At 35.5% G+C, this 13,204-nt stretch overlaps 1 long non-coding RNA gene across 4 annotated transcripts; it reads left to right on the forward strand.

The window, feature by feature from the left end:
* The first annotated feature begins 408 nt into the window (after positions 1 to 408).
* On the forward strand, positions 409 to 12,314 carry LOC107867660. 4 transcript variants are annotated; one of them, XR_007054317.1, is made up of 3 exons: positions 491 to 950; positions 10,791 to 11,553; positions 11,636 to 12,314. It is a non-coding gene; the product is annotated as an uncharacterized LOC107867660 (long non-coding RNA). The 4 variants fall into 4 exon arrangements; XR_001673263.2 differs by lacking the exon at positions 11,636 to 12,314 and having other exon boundaries at positions 409 to 962; positions 10,791 to 11,620; XR_007054315.1 differs by lacking the exon at positions 11,636 to 12,314 and having other exon boundaries at positions 409 to 950; positions 10,791 to 11,620.
* Positions 12,315 to 13,204: the final 890 nt, after the last annotated feature.

The following is a 13,204-nucleotide window of genomic DNA, read 5'->3' on the forward strand; positions in this document are numbered from 1 at the left end:
ACGGAATCAGTTTTGAAAATGTGCAAGAAGCACCTTTGAGGTAGAAATGAAGAAAAATCTTAACTGAATGGCCATGCTAGTTAATGAAAATATTATTCCAGATTTACTTCATTATAAGGTACAAATTTGATGTAAAATGTACTTTAGAACTGACATCAAGTGTGAGGATAGATAATAATTGGCTGAGAGCTTTAATGCTTGAATCTTAAGACCAAGGCATAAAATAATTATTTCTATTATAGAAGAGATAAGGGTGAAGGTAAAGATTAGACTAGGTGAATTTACAAAGTTTACAGAAACATGGTTGACAAATAATTCCCCAATGGCTTTAAAAGTATTAGAAAAAAAATACAGAAAAGTAAATGAGATATAATTTAAACTTTTTTATTAATTAAATTTTTGGTCCGATTGGACCATTTTATTTATGTTACAAAAGGTCCACAATTATACATTTTTTGGATAGGCCCCAAAAAATGACCGATCAACTTATAAAGAAAATGAGAAGTTTCTTAAAACATAAAAGGCATCAGATTGGGAAAGAGTACCAAATACTCTTGTTTCTCTTCTGCCACCGCCTCATTTGACCCATAGTTCCTTCAAATTGACCTCAACCCTTTCTCTGGTACTTGTGAATGTTCTTTAAACTTGAGCCTTGCGTGAGTGGTTTTGAGCTCTGTCTAATGATTCCTCCAAACTCTAGTGAGTTTTCTTTCATTTTGAGATCTCCTTGAAACTTCAACCATGATAACTTCTGCCATGAACTCAGGGGGTCGGGGTTTGTTCCCTAGGAAAAAAGTGTGCTACCCCTTCGATTCACACTTTTCTGAAAGCATCTCCTCCAAATAATATTTATTTGTGACCCTTTTAGCTTCTTTCGACTAATTTTTGATATCATACCCAGGGGCTGCTGTTGGATCTGCTTTCTCCTTACTGGTTCAAAGCAATCTGAGGTGATGTAATGGGTAGACCCATGTACCTCTATTTTTATTGATGTTTTTTGATAGCTTTGGCTGCAACCTAGGCTAGGCACAACGTTATAGTCTTTTTTGAAAACTATATAGATTAAGCATACTTCTCTGTCGCGTCCCCATGGCATTGTAGTTAAAACTATTATCTTCTGTTTAAGCCTGTTTTCCTGCTCCATTATTATTGCTTCCTTTACTGCTTGACTATCTTGTGATTTCTGATTCGGAGATTCGGGATTTAAGTATTATCCATGTTGATTAGCTTTCTCACCATAACTGGAAGTTGTGTGAATATGCTGCATTGTATTTCAGTTTGCTGCACAATAACTTCACTAGCTAAAGAGTCTGCTACAGTATTTCCTTCTCTGAAAATATGTGTAACATTTCCTTTTACTGTTTCCAACATGTATTAAATGTTTTTAACTTTTTCCACTAACTCCCAAGGAATTTTCCACTGATCCTGAATCATCTTTTGTGAAACAAGAGAATCAGTTTCAATGGTAAGTCCTTTTATGTTCTGTACTTGACAATATGTCAAAGCCTCTACAATTGTTGTAATCTCTGCCTCCACATTAGTAGTTTCCCCTATTCCTTTAGCTTTTGCAAAAACCAAGTTCCCTTCTCCATTCCTGATGCAGAAAGCAATAACACCAATACCTGGGTTCCCCAAATATGCCCCATCTATGTTACATTTAAATGTACCCCTTTCCAGAAAACACCATTTAACACTCAGACAGTGTAACCTAGGTTTGTATTGTCTGAGGGTATTTACCACAGATGGCCAATATCTCCCTCCCACCAACACCCAAGGATATAAGGTCTTGATGAATTTTTCTCACTAAGTCTTGTACTTGCCACACCATGGTGGTCAAGGTAACTCTACCATCATGTTTAATCTCATTCCCTTTTTCCACAAACACCACATGATCACTGCTGGGATTGTTTCAAAAACCACCTTCAGTTTAGTAGGCACCTTTATTGTCCACCAAGTCCATATCACCTGATTTAGATCCATGTCTTGAATGTCTATACCTGCAAAAATAGCAAACTGCCTCCATAGCCTTTCAACTTTAGGGGCTGTTAGAAAAAGATGCTCCATAGTTTCTTTATTTTTATGATCACAGCACCAACACCTAGAGATAATGTTAATTCTCATCCTATTGAGATTGTCATCAGTATCTATTTTCCTTCTTCAAACCCTCCATATGAAAAAAGTGATTTTAAAAGGCATTCCTTTCTTCTAAAAATACTTGTATTCCTCCTTAGATACCTTTTTACTCCTCATCAAATGGAAGGCTGTTTTAACAGAAAATATATCTTGATTGTTACCCATCCACCAAGCCCTATCATTAGCTTATCCCCAATAGGAGGCTTTATATATTTCATTATGTAATCAGTCATATCTTGAGATAGTCTACTTCTTAGCATGTAATAGTTCCAGCCTTCCTCAGTTGCAAAATAACTAACCTCTATTTCCTCTTCAACAACATTCTCTTTTCCGCAAAATAGAGAGCACCTTGTTTAGTCCAATTGTCAAACTAGAAACTTGAATTTCCTGATTTGACCTGCCACTATATATTATGCTCAATGTGTTCTCTGATGTCCACTAACCTTCTTCAAGTTTGGGATGATCTGAAGCCCCAAGCCAAAGTAGGAGGAAGCATTTTACAACACTTATTCTACATAAATTCACTCCACAAGGAGGAGGTCAAAGTTTTAAAATTCCACCATTTCTTAGCATTATGGGCTTTAGCAATAGTATGTAAAGAGCTATAACCAATACCTCCTTGTTCCCTTGGATAGCACATAGTTTCCCAAGAAACCCAACGCTTATTCTTGGCTCTGCAGCATGTAATACCCCAAATTTTCTTCAAGTCGAGTTTCATCCTTAAGCACAGTAAGGGATGACTTTCCAAATCCGACACTCGGGCAAAGAGTTAGAGCCATTTTAGTGAAACAGTGTACCAACTGGTACTTTAACACATCGCGGAGCCAGCCAAAATGGCAATTGTCAAATCCAGTAAGCTTCTGCGATTTCACCGCATCGCGGTGGCTTTCCCGTTCGAAACTAAGGTGGCAATGCGATTTATACCGCATTGCACCAAGGCTCGGTTTTCTAATTGTTCAATTTCCAGTAAGCTGGCGTGATTATGGCGCGTCGCGCCAGCACGTAAAATCGAGATTTTTCCAGTTTTGGATTTTAATTCCAAGGGCAAGATGGTCATTTTGCTACCCCTATATATACTCTTTAACACAAGATTTCTCATTATTTCACCCAAATATACTAGTTTTCTCTCAATTTTCTTCAAGAACAACCATTTGGGTTCATAGTTCAAGACCCAAGTCATCAAGATTCCTCCATAAATCTTCTGAGAATCATATAACAAGGTATGCAGATGTTTATTCTTGGGTTTCTTCCGCCCAAGAAGTTCAAGAATCCTTTTTCCTAAATTCAAAGATTTTGATTTATGAGTTTTATGGTTTATGTGAATTTTAGTTCATGATTTATGTTGTTGGTGAGTTAGAAATCATATTTTAGGATACAAGTTGCAAGCTTTGATCTTGATATGAGTTAAATTTTACTATGTCCATGTTAAATCACTAAATTTGCAAGTGTGTTGATGAAATCATGATACTTAGGTGTTAAGTAACCAAAGCATGCTCCCCACATGTTTGATAAAATGCCTATGTGAAGAAATTAGAGTCATTATAGTATGTTGACTAGAAATTCCCAATTATGTGTTACTAATGTATTCCAAGTGTTTGTTAAAAAGCTTTAGTGAATGATTTGTGACATGATAGCATAAAATCCTCAATTATGTACACTTGAATGCATGTTTTGTGTTTAATACAAGATCTTGTGGGATGAGTTATGAAATGTTGGTGTGCATTCCCTATGTAAATACATATTAGTATTTCTAAGTGCTTGAAGAGATATTTTATTGAGTGTATGGTGAATCTATTGTTATGATGTTGATGTTGGTTATGAATTCAAGAAGTCAGGTCTTGTTAATTTCCTTCTATCGAGTCCTGGGGATATTTATACCCAAAAACTTAGCTGTTTGTCTAGAGCCGAGTCAGTCTCAAGATAAATCTCAGTCGTGCTAAGATCAGTAGCTTTCAGTTAGTGATAGAAGTTAAGAAAACTCAGTAATCTCAGTATTCAGTCTAATCAAGTTCAATATTTAGTTCAGGCCTTAGTAGTATTTCGTCAGTCAATGGAACCAAGTGAATTCAGTCAGATCAGACAAGAAATATGAATAGTAATAGATTCAACTCAGTCTAGTACAGTCTAAGAATTAGTTCAGTTTCTATTCAGTTGGGAGTAGGATTCAGTACCGAGCAAGGGCAGGGATGGCGGTTTCCCCGTTATTTAGGCGGAGTCGTTAGTAGCAATCCCTATACCTCCAGAACTGCGTAGCTAGCACAGGATAAGGAGTCACCCATTATATTAAGCTTGACTACCCCCTAGGAGTCACCCGTTATATTAGGCTTGGATCCGCCCAGGTGTCACTCATTATATTAGGCTTGGAATCCTGGTTTTGAGAAGATGTCTTTACCCGTTGCACGGTACTGACACCCTTCCAACTTGGTTTACAGGTTGGACCCCAAAGAAGCTAGAAGGGGAATATCGGTTAGATGACTACCTCCCACAGTCACAGTTTCAGGTTCAGTCTCAGTAATAGAATTCAGCTGAGGAGTCACCCGTTATACTAGGCTTGACTACCTCTCAGAGATCACCTATTATATAGGCTTTATCTCAGATTCAGATAATCATATTCATTATCAGTAGAATCAAAGGTCACTCGTTATATAGGCTTAATCTCAAATTCAGTTTATCAAGTATCAAGCATCATTACCAGTAAATTCAGAGGTCACCCGTTATATAGGTTTGATCTCAAATATAATAAATCAGTATCAGTATCAGCAAGATTAGACATCAATCTCAATAGACTCAGTTATTCTATCTCTCAATATTTGTAAACTCAGACATCAGTACTAGTAGACTCAGTCATCAGTAAGTCAGTATTCAGAAACCAGTAATTAGAGTTCGTATTCAGTGTTACTGCGATTCCAGTTTTGGTTTATGCATTCATGCATATGTCCTTATTCAGTACTCTCATGTTATTCAGTTAATCTATGTTCATGCATAATCCATTGCATTTAGCCTTACCTCATTTAGCATACCAGTACATTCAAAGTACTGACGCATACTTTTCTCTTGTGCTATGGTATCTTATACCATAGGTTCTGAAGTGCGAGATCTAGAGCACCTTTAGCAGTCCAGACTCAATCAGCAGCAGTAGACGTAGCAATGAGTCCTCTTCATTCAAGGATGATCCTTATTTTATTATGGCATTAGACTCAATTATTTTTAGTAAACGAAGTTAGTTGGGGACATGTCCTATCAACTCTATAGTTCAGACAAGTTTAGAGGCTTTTCGGATAGATGTATTAGTATTCAATTTTCAGTATTGAGTATTTTTAGATATTTGAACCTTATGGCAAGTTTCCACCAATTTTATGCATTTATTTCAGTATATTATGCAGTGCTCAGGTACAAATATCAGAAAAGGGTTATCTTGTGGTCCTTCGGGATCATGAGCACCGTGTGGCATTTCGGTTTTAGAAAATTGAAGGTTACAAACTTTATGTAACACCCCAACTTAGGAAAAAGAGTCCCATATCGATAAAACATAGGAGGAATGTTGGGTATATAAATAAGTAAGCATTACTCTCTAGTGACGCGTTTTAAAATTGGATGGGCGTGGGCCCAAAATAAATAATATCACTAGTGGGTTGGGCAGAGACAGGGGTCTCTCGGGCCTTCGTGGTTTGGGATGCCTATCGCAGCCAGATCCTCAGCTCGAGTTGTGACAAAATGGTATCAAAGTCGCTCCTGTGTCGGTCCTGTTGATGTGGGCTAGAGTTTAAACTTAGTGTAGCTGAATCCCGGTAAGGCGGGACAAACCTCAGTCCTGAGTGTAGGCAAATCCCATTTGGTGGGGCAAACCTCAGCGAGGACACTGAGTCCATAAGGGGGGTGTATGTAACACCCCAACTTAGGAGAAGAAATCCCACATCGGCAAAAGACATGAGGGATGTTGGGTATATAAGTAAGCAAGCCTTACTCTCTAGTGCCGCATTTTAAAGTCGTGGAGGCTTGGGCCCAAAGTGAATAATATCACTAGTGGGTTGGGCATAGATAGGGGTCTCTTAGGCCTTCGTGGTTCAGGATGCCCATAGTGGCCAGGGCCTCGGTTCGGGTCGTGACATAGCATTACTCTAAAAAAACTTGGTAAAGATTTTGTGAATCTAATTAATAACCGAAACAGGAGGATACATAGTAAATAATAAATATATAGGTATAGACTATAACACATGAGCTATTAATATATATCTTCCTCCAAAGGACAATAGTTTGTTTTGCCACAAGCTTAATCTTTTCATTACCTTCTTAACCAAATCCTCAAAGTAGCACTTTTTCTTTCTCCCATAAAAAACAAGACATCCTATATAGGTAAAAGGAAAAGAACCCCGAGAAATGCCAGTTATTCTTTTAATTTTTAAACACATACCTATAGGAGTCTTTTCATGAAGATAGAATAACCTTTTGTCTAGATTAATCAACTATCTTGATATTTTCTCATACTCCTTGAGAATCTTTATCATTTTCTTAGGCATAAGAGAGGTGATTAATTTTAGGGCTCCACTTAGGTATAACATATCCTTTAAATAAAGGATTATCAAACAACTTATTTAATCTCCTAGCTAATACTTCAGCTACAATGATGAAGAGAGTAGAAGACAAAGGGTCCCCTTGTTTCAGCTACAATGATGAAGAGAGTAGAAGACAAAGGGTCCCCTTGTTTCAATTCCCTAGATGATTGAATGAAACAACATGACAACCTATTCATCAAAACGGAGTACCAATTATTACAAAGTAGTCGTACAACCATATCTATAATTCTTTCATAAAAACCAAATCTTCTCAAAACCATAATCCGAAATTTTCAGGAAACCCTATCATAGGCCTTTTCCATGTCCAGTTTAACCCCCACATTCTGTTCTTTGTTCCTTAAATTAATGTCCCTTATTATTTCTTGTGCCATCAACACATTCTAGTTAATACTCCTACCCTTCACAAAACCACTTTGATTGGGAGAGAGGATACCAGGAAGTAAACCAACAATCCTTTCATGCAATACTGCTGATATTATTTTGTTAGCAAAAGTACTTAATCTTATAGGTCCCAGGTCTCCAAAAGTTTCAACAATTTTCTTCTTAGGAATAAGAAGCAAATTGGTATGAGTTATAAACCTTGGGATCTATTGACCACAAAAGAACGACTTCACCATATTTGTAACATCCTCTGCAATGATGTCCCAATAGGATTAAAAGAATTGTCCAGAGAAACCATTAGGACCACTAGCACTCTCCCCATTTAAAGCAAAAACCACCAACTTTACTTCTTCCCTGGATGGTATTCTAACCATGTGCTCATTCTGCTCCTGTGTAATCATATTAGGAGTACATTGGATCAATTCTTTGTTTTCTCCTTCCTACTCTTAAGTAAACTGTTTGATGAAAAAATTAACAGCCTCTTCTCCTATATTCTAGGTTGTACTAATCATGTCACCTTGCATTGTCTCAATTTCTGACAGCTACATTTTCTTTCATCTTCCCTTCACATATGAGTGAAAATATTTTATATTCTTATCTCCATCTTTAAACCACCTCATTCCTGCTTTTTGTTTTCAATATTCCTCCTCCATGTATAGATATCTTTTAAAGTCAGCTTCTACCATATTCGGTTTTGATCTATTTTCATCTGAAGGACAAATCTTCAATTGAATCTCCTTTGATTTGATCATATCTTCCAGCATAGCAATTTTTTTTTTTAAAATATCTCCATAACTTCTTTTGCACCAATGTGATAATATAGATTTCACCTTTTTTATATTTTCATGCATAACAGTAAAAGGTGATCCTGGAATTTCTCTTCTCCATACCTCTTCTATCACTTGAATAAAGTCCTTATGCTTTACCCAAAAATTCATAAACCTAAAAGGTTTTACTACTCTTTCCTGAGATGAATTACATATAACATGTAGTGGAGCATGGTTAGAGCCTTGTCTAATCAAATGATGCACTTCACTGTTGGGAAGAAGATGCATAATTTCACCATTTCCAAATACTCTGTCAAGCCTTTTAAAAATACATTCCTCTTCTATTCTTCCATTCCACGTATCATTGCTACCTGTGAACTCATTTAGAGCACATGTACTAATACAACTCACAAAATTAATAGTTTCTTTTTGAGTAACTGGTAATCCACCTAGCTTTTTTGCCTCATCCATAATAGTGTTGAAATCTCACCCTACTAAGCATGGACATTGCAATTGATCTACAACCCATTCCAAATCATTCCATAATTCCAGCCTCTCCAGAGCACTGCATCTTACATAAACTGCAGAAATGCAAATATTTTCATTTGTTCCCTTTCTTTGAAATTTTATTGTAATTTCTTGAATTAAGTTTGACAAGTCTTCAACCTCCCAGCCATCTTCCCAAAATATCCATATCTCAGCAGAATAATTCACTTTAGCATTTGATAATCCTAATTTCCTTCTATATTCTTCTATTTTATTTGGACTTTGAAAAGGCTCAAATAAAGTTATATAAGAGTATTAATGTCTCTTATGTAGGTCTACTGGCCTCTCAAAAGATTTTTGAGTTTTAACAAACCTAATATTCCAAAAAATCACCTTATTAATCATTGATCAGTAGTAAAAGAGGACCCCTTCTTTCTTTTTGTATTTATTTATGACTGTTGAAGTCCTGGCTTACCATCCTTATTGGATTTTTGTTTTATCTTTCTAGTTTGTCTAGGTGATAAATCACATTCCTTGCTCACTTGCTCTATGTTGAGATCAATACTTTCATCTTCTTCTTCGTGTTGCTTGTGATTGACTTTCTTCTCTGAAATATTTTTAAGGCTAGGTACTGATGATGTTTCTTCTTGATCTTCCTCCCTTATTTGTTGTATCTTGTCACTTATTTGTTGATCTTCTTGTAATGGGTTCTTCTCCTCATTATTTTTCTTTTGACTTGACATTACAGGAATACTATCAACTATTTTATTTTTTTGTTCCACCGATTTCTCCAGATTGTGTATGACTTTGTGAGTGCTTTGTGCATCATGTTAACTGTTGTTCTGTGTTGTGTCACCTGTTTGCTCCATAAGATCCTTCATCTTACCTCCTCCATTTTTATTTGTTTCCAGGAACTTTAGCTTTTCTTTATTATCTTCCTCATTGATACCAACTATCTTTTCCCCATTACTTTCCTCCAATGCCCCAAATTTATTCTCCCCAACAACTTATTTATTCAATTGGCATGGATTTCATTCATATCTTCCTCTATTAAATTATCTTCCCCTTCTAAAAGCATTTTTTTCCTCTTTGAATTCAACCTCTCCCTTCTTTGTAATTTTTTGTTTATCTTCCTGAGATTGGACATTAGCATTTGAATTTAGATGTTGCTCAGCAAACTTCCCCTTTCTGACTTCTCCACCTTATTATAATCCTTGTTTTCACTTTCCTCTTCATATTTTAGGTATAATTCTGGATGTAGTACAAAACACTCCTTATTATGCCCTTGAAGCTTGCATGTCTTGCAGTATTTAGGTACATAATCATACCTAATATGGATCTACTTTTCTTTGATGTCCCCATTCTTTATCCTCATACCCTTATTAATTTTCTTTGGAAAATCACCTAATAGATCTACCACCACCTTGACCCTTGCACAGCTGGGTCTGGTGTATGACTAAGTCAACTTGTAAAGGTTTCCCAATAGTTGAAGCAAGAGAGAAAACTACTTTATTACCAAAGAAATTAGGAGGAAGTGAAGAGAATGATATCCAAGCAATAGCAACAGGTATTTCTTCCTCCGGATCAAATAAAGACTCCCATTTCAAAGTACGCATAGGGTAAGAGTAATAGTTATGAGTAATATAGAATTGTGATTTTGAAAGAAGGTGAACGTAATCATCTAATCTTGTAGCCCTTATCAAAATATAACAATTACTTAACAGACCAATGTTCACTTCTTAGACCAATGTTAACAAAACAATCTTAAAATTACTTAACAAAATATAACGATTATCAAAATAGTGTGATTACTTATCAGACCAATGTTAATAGACCAATGTTCAAAATATAACAATTACTTAACTGACCAGTGAGGCCATTGATTCGATCAAAGTAGGCAAATTAGGGTTTGACGGCCATGGTTTGAATATTACCAGTATTTTTATACTAATCAGACATTCATGAGATGTAATTTAAACTTCAATAGAGAGAGAGGCTATAAAATATGAGATGGACTACATGTACATAGTGTGGATGTGAGGGATAGTACATGCATCTATAGATCATGGATGATCAAGGGAGTACCTTGTCCATATGGGATTGTAACCATACTTTATAAGAAATAGAAACCAATTGATTTTATTGATAGCTGCTATAGTAAGGAGACTTATCTCATATTGCTAGAGCCAACAAATCCTCATGTGGAGCAACCACTTGTTAAACCTATGCTTAGTAGGTCAAACAAGATTAGGAATAGAGAGTTTAGTGAGACCAAAAAGTGTGGAAATATGTCAATAAAGGGGTTAACATGATTTATAGCATATGTCAATAAAAAAATCAAAACAAAAAAGGTTTTCCTTTAAAGGTGTGATAACTTTAGATGACTTGTATAATTTATTTGTAGTTTGATTATTTTTGAATATGTGACAGTTTTACCTCTTTTTTGTAGGATTCTATTAGACCAAGTGGTGGTGTTGTTGGACCAAGTGATGTACCAAGTACTTCAAAACCTAGAGGGAGGCCAAGAAACATTCTTATTACTACAGATGCACCTCCTAGACCTAGATAAAGGCCAAGGAAAATCAAGTGATAATATTTAAGCACCTTCTACACCTATGGAAAGGCTAAGAAAGACAACACAGGTCGAACACGTTGCAACACTTTCTACACCTAAGGAAAGGCCTTATGAACCAATTGCAGGAGCTGCAAGAGGCATGGAAAGAGCTGCACTAGCTGTAAGAGGCATGAGAAGAGTTGCACCACATGTAGCAGCTGCACCAAATGCAAGAGGTAAAGGAAGAGGTGTTGAATATGGTGCTGAAGATGCAAGAGAAAGGATAAGGGGTATTGAACATGTTTCATAAGCTACAAGAGGTAGAGGAAGTGGTAGAGGAGTAGCACCAGTTGCAACAGCGGCAAGAGGCAAAGGTGGACCTAGAAAAACACCTCTTGGTAACATAAGAGTGCCAAGAAGGAAACCTTTGCATGAGTGGTTATAAAATCAAATAAGTTACAGTACTCATGCTCCATCAAATATACTTTCTTCACCTATTTATGTTCCACCAAATTCATCTGCTTCACATGTTCATGCTCCACCAAATCTACCTATTCATGCTCAATTTAGTACATGCAGTGGAAGAGCAGCTAGTAAAAGGCCAAAGATAGTTAAAATGGGTGTTTTAATTACTAAAAATGGTTTCACAACATATAATGTAAGTTTTGTCAACAAAATTTAAGTTAAATTTGTCTTAAAGGATTACCTGTGTGTAAATTTCTTTATTTATTTGTCTGCAGTTTGGGTTGCCAAATAGTATAATACTACATACTGATTCAGAACAATCTATAAGGTCTGTTGATGTTATTGGGGACCTTGATTACAAATCAAAAATAGGAGTAAGGTGGAGGGATAAAAAAACAATGACCGGAAACTAGCTTGAAGTGATGAGAGATGAGATGAGAATGAATAAAAGGCAAAAAATGACATCTTCACAATTCAAGCCATAGTGGAAGTAGTTTTAAAATTTTGGTAGTTTTTTAGATTAAAACTGATATTGTACTGTTAATGGGGTAGGTTATTTTGACAAACAATGTGATTTACTTTTGCAAGGTCATATATTGTAAAGTTTTTATGATTCACTTGAATGTTGCATCTCAAATATTTGTGCAGTAATTTGAATTGACTTTTATTGCACTTGAAAGTTGCATCTCAAACAGTTATGCACTAATTTTGTGTAGAATTCTTGCACTTGCCATTATAGTTGAATGTTTCTATAAATTTGTATCTATTATTTGTGGTGCTATCAGAAGTTTCTATCAACTTTGGAATAATGAACATAGCTCAACAAAATTAGCAAAATCAATAAGTACTCAAAGAAGTTTGCATATTCAACTAGGATATTTCATTCTACAAAATCAAGTTCAAGCCACCATTCAATAAGAAAAACTATCAACGACAAATTCATATTATAATACTACACAAAACACTTCAACTTGCTATTTTGATCCATATAGCAGTACACATCATGAAGATACACACCATGAAAATAATATTAAAGCTCTCTTTCTTCTTCACTTCTATCATCTTCTCTGGTGTATTTTTCACCCTGTCTTTCTTCTTAACAAATGAGTTAGATTGTTCTTTCATTTGAGTGAATGTAAATTTCGTTTCCATCTCTATCATTTCCCGATCATTTTATCTCAATAACTAATTCTCTCTTCATCTTTATTATCTTCAATGGTTCATTCATGTCCTTTACTTTCTTCACCATCTTTGGAATAATGAACTTAGATAGTTATTCAACCATACCATCCATCCAAAGAAAAAAGTTACACTTATTTGATCCATAATATGGGTAAGACCGAAATCTTCTTCCCGAATTATTATTATTGGAACAAGAAGTATTCAAATGGAGTGAGAGACCATGATTGCATCGCACCTCCACATTCAAAAATGGATCTTCCTTGTCTAAACAAATGTTATTCAAATCCAATTTTACATCTTACATGGATAACCCTAATTTCAAAAATCTAAAATTAAAAATTAGTGACAAGAAATTAGAAAATAGTGAGAAAAAGTTTTAAATAAACAAACAAAACCAAGAAAGATATTAAAATTTTTTAGGACAAAAAATCTTCCCTTTAACAATGGAGAAGAAATTGAGAGAAGGGGAGAAGAAAAGAGGTTTATACCTCTTTTTAATAAATTATAGTTGTCACAATCCGATTTTCTAAGTCATGATAATGCTTACCTTATCCCCTTAATAGGCAAGCCAAGCCATAGCCCGGAATAATACACAAACGAATCCATTCTAAGACCTGATAGGGTCGGAATTAGATCGACTACTAAAATATACCCAAAGTAAT

The sequence above is a fragment of the Capsicum annuum genome, chromosome 4 (genome assembly GCF_002878395.1).
Source record: "Capsicum annuum cultivar UCD-10X-F1 chromosome 4, UCD10Xv1.1, whole genome shotgun sequence".
Lineage (NCBI taxonomy): Eukaryota > Viridiplantae > Streptophyta > Magnoliopsida > Solanales > Solanaceae > Capsicum > Capsicum annuum.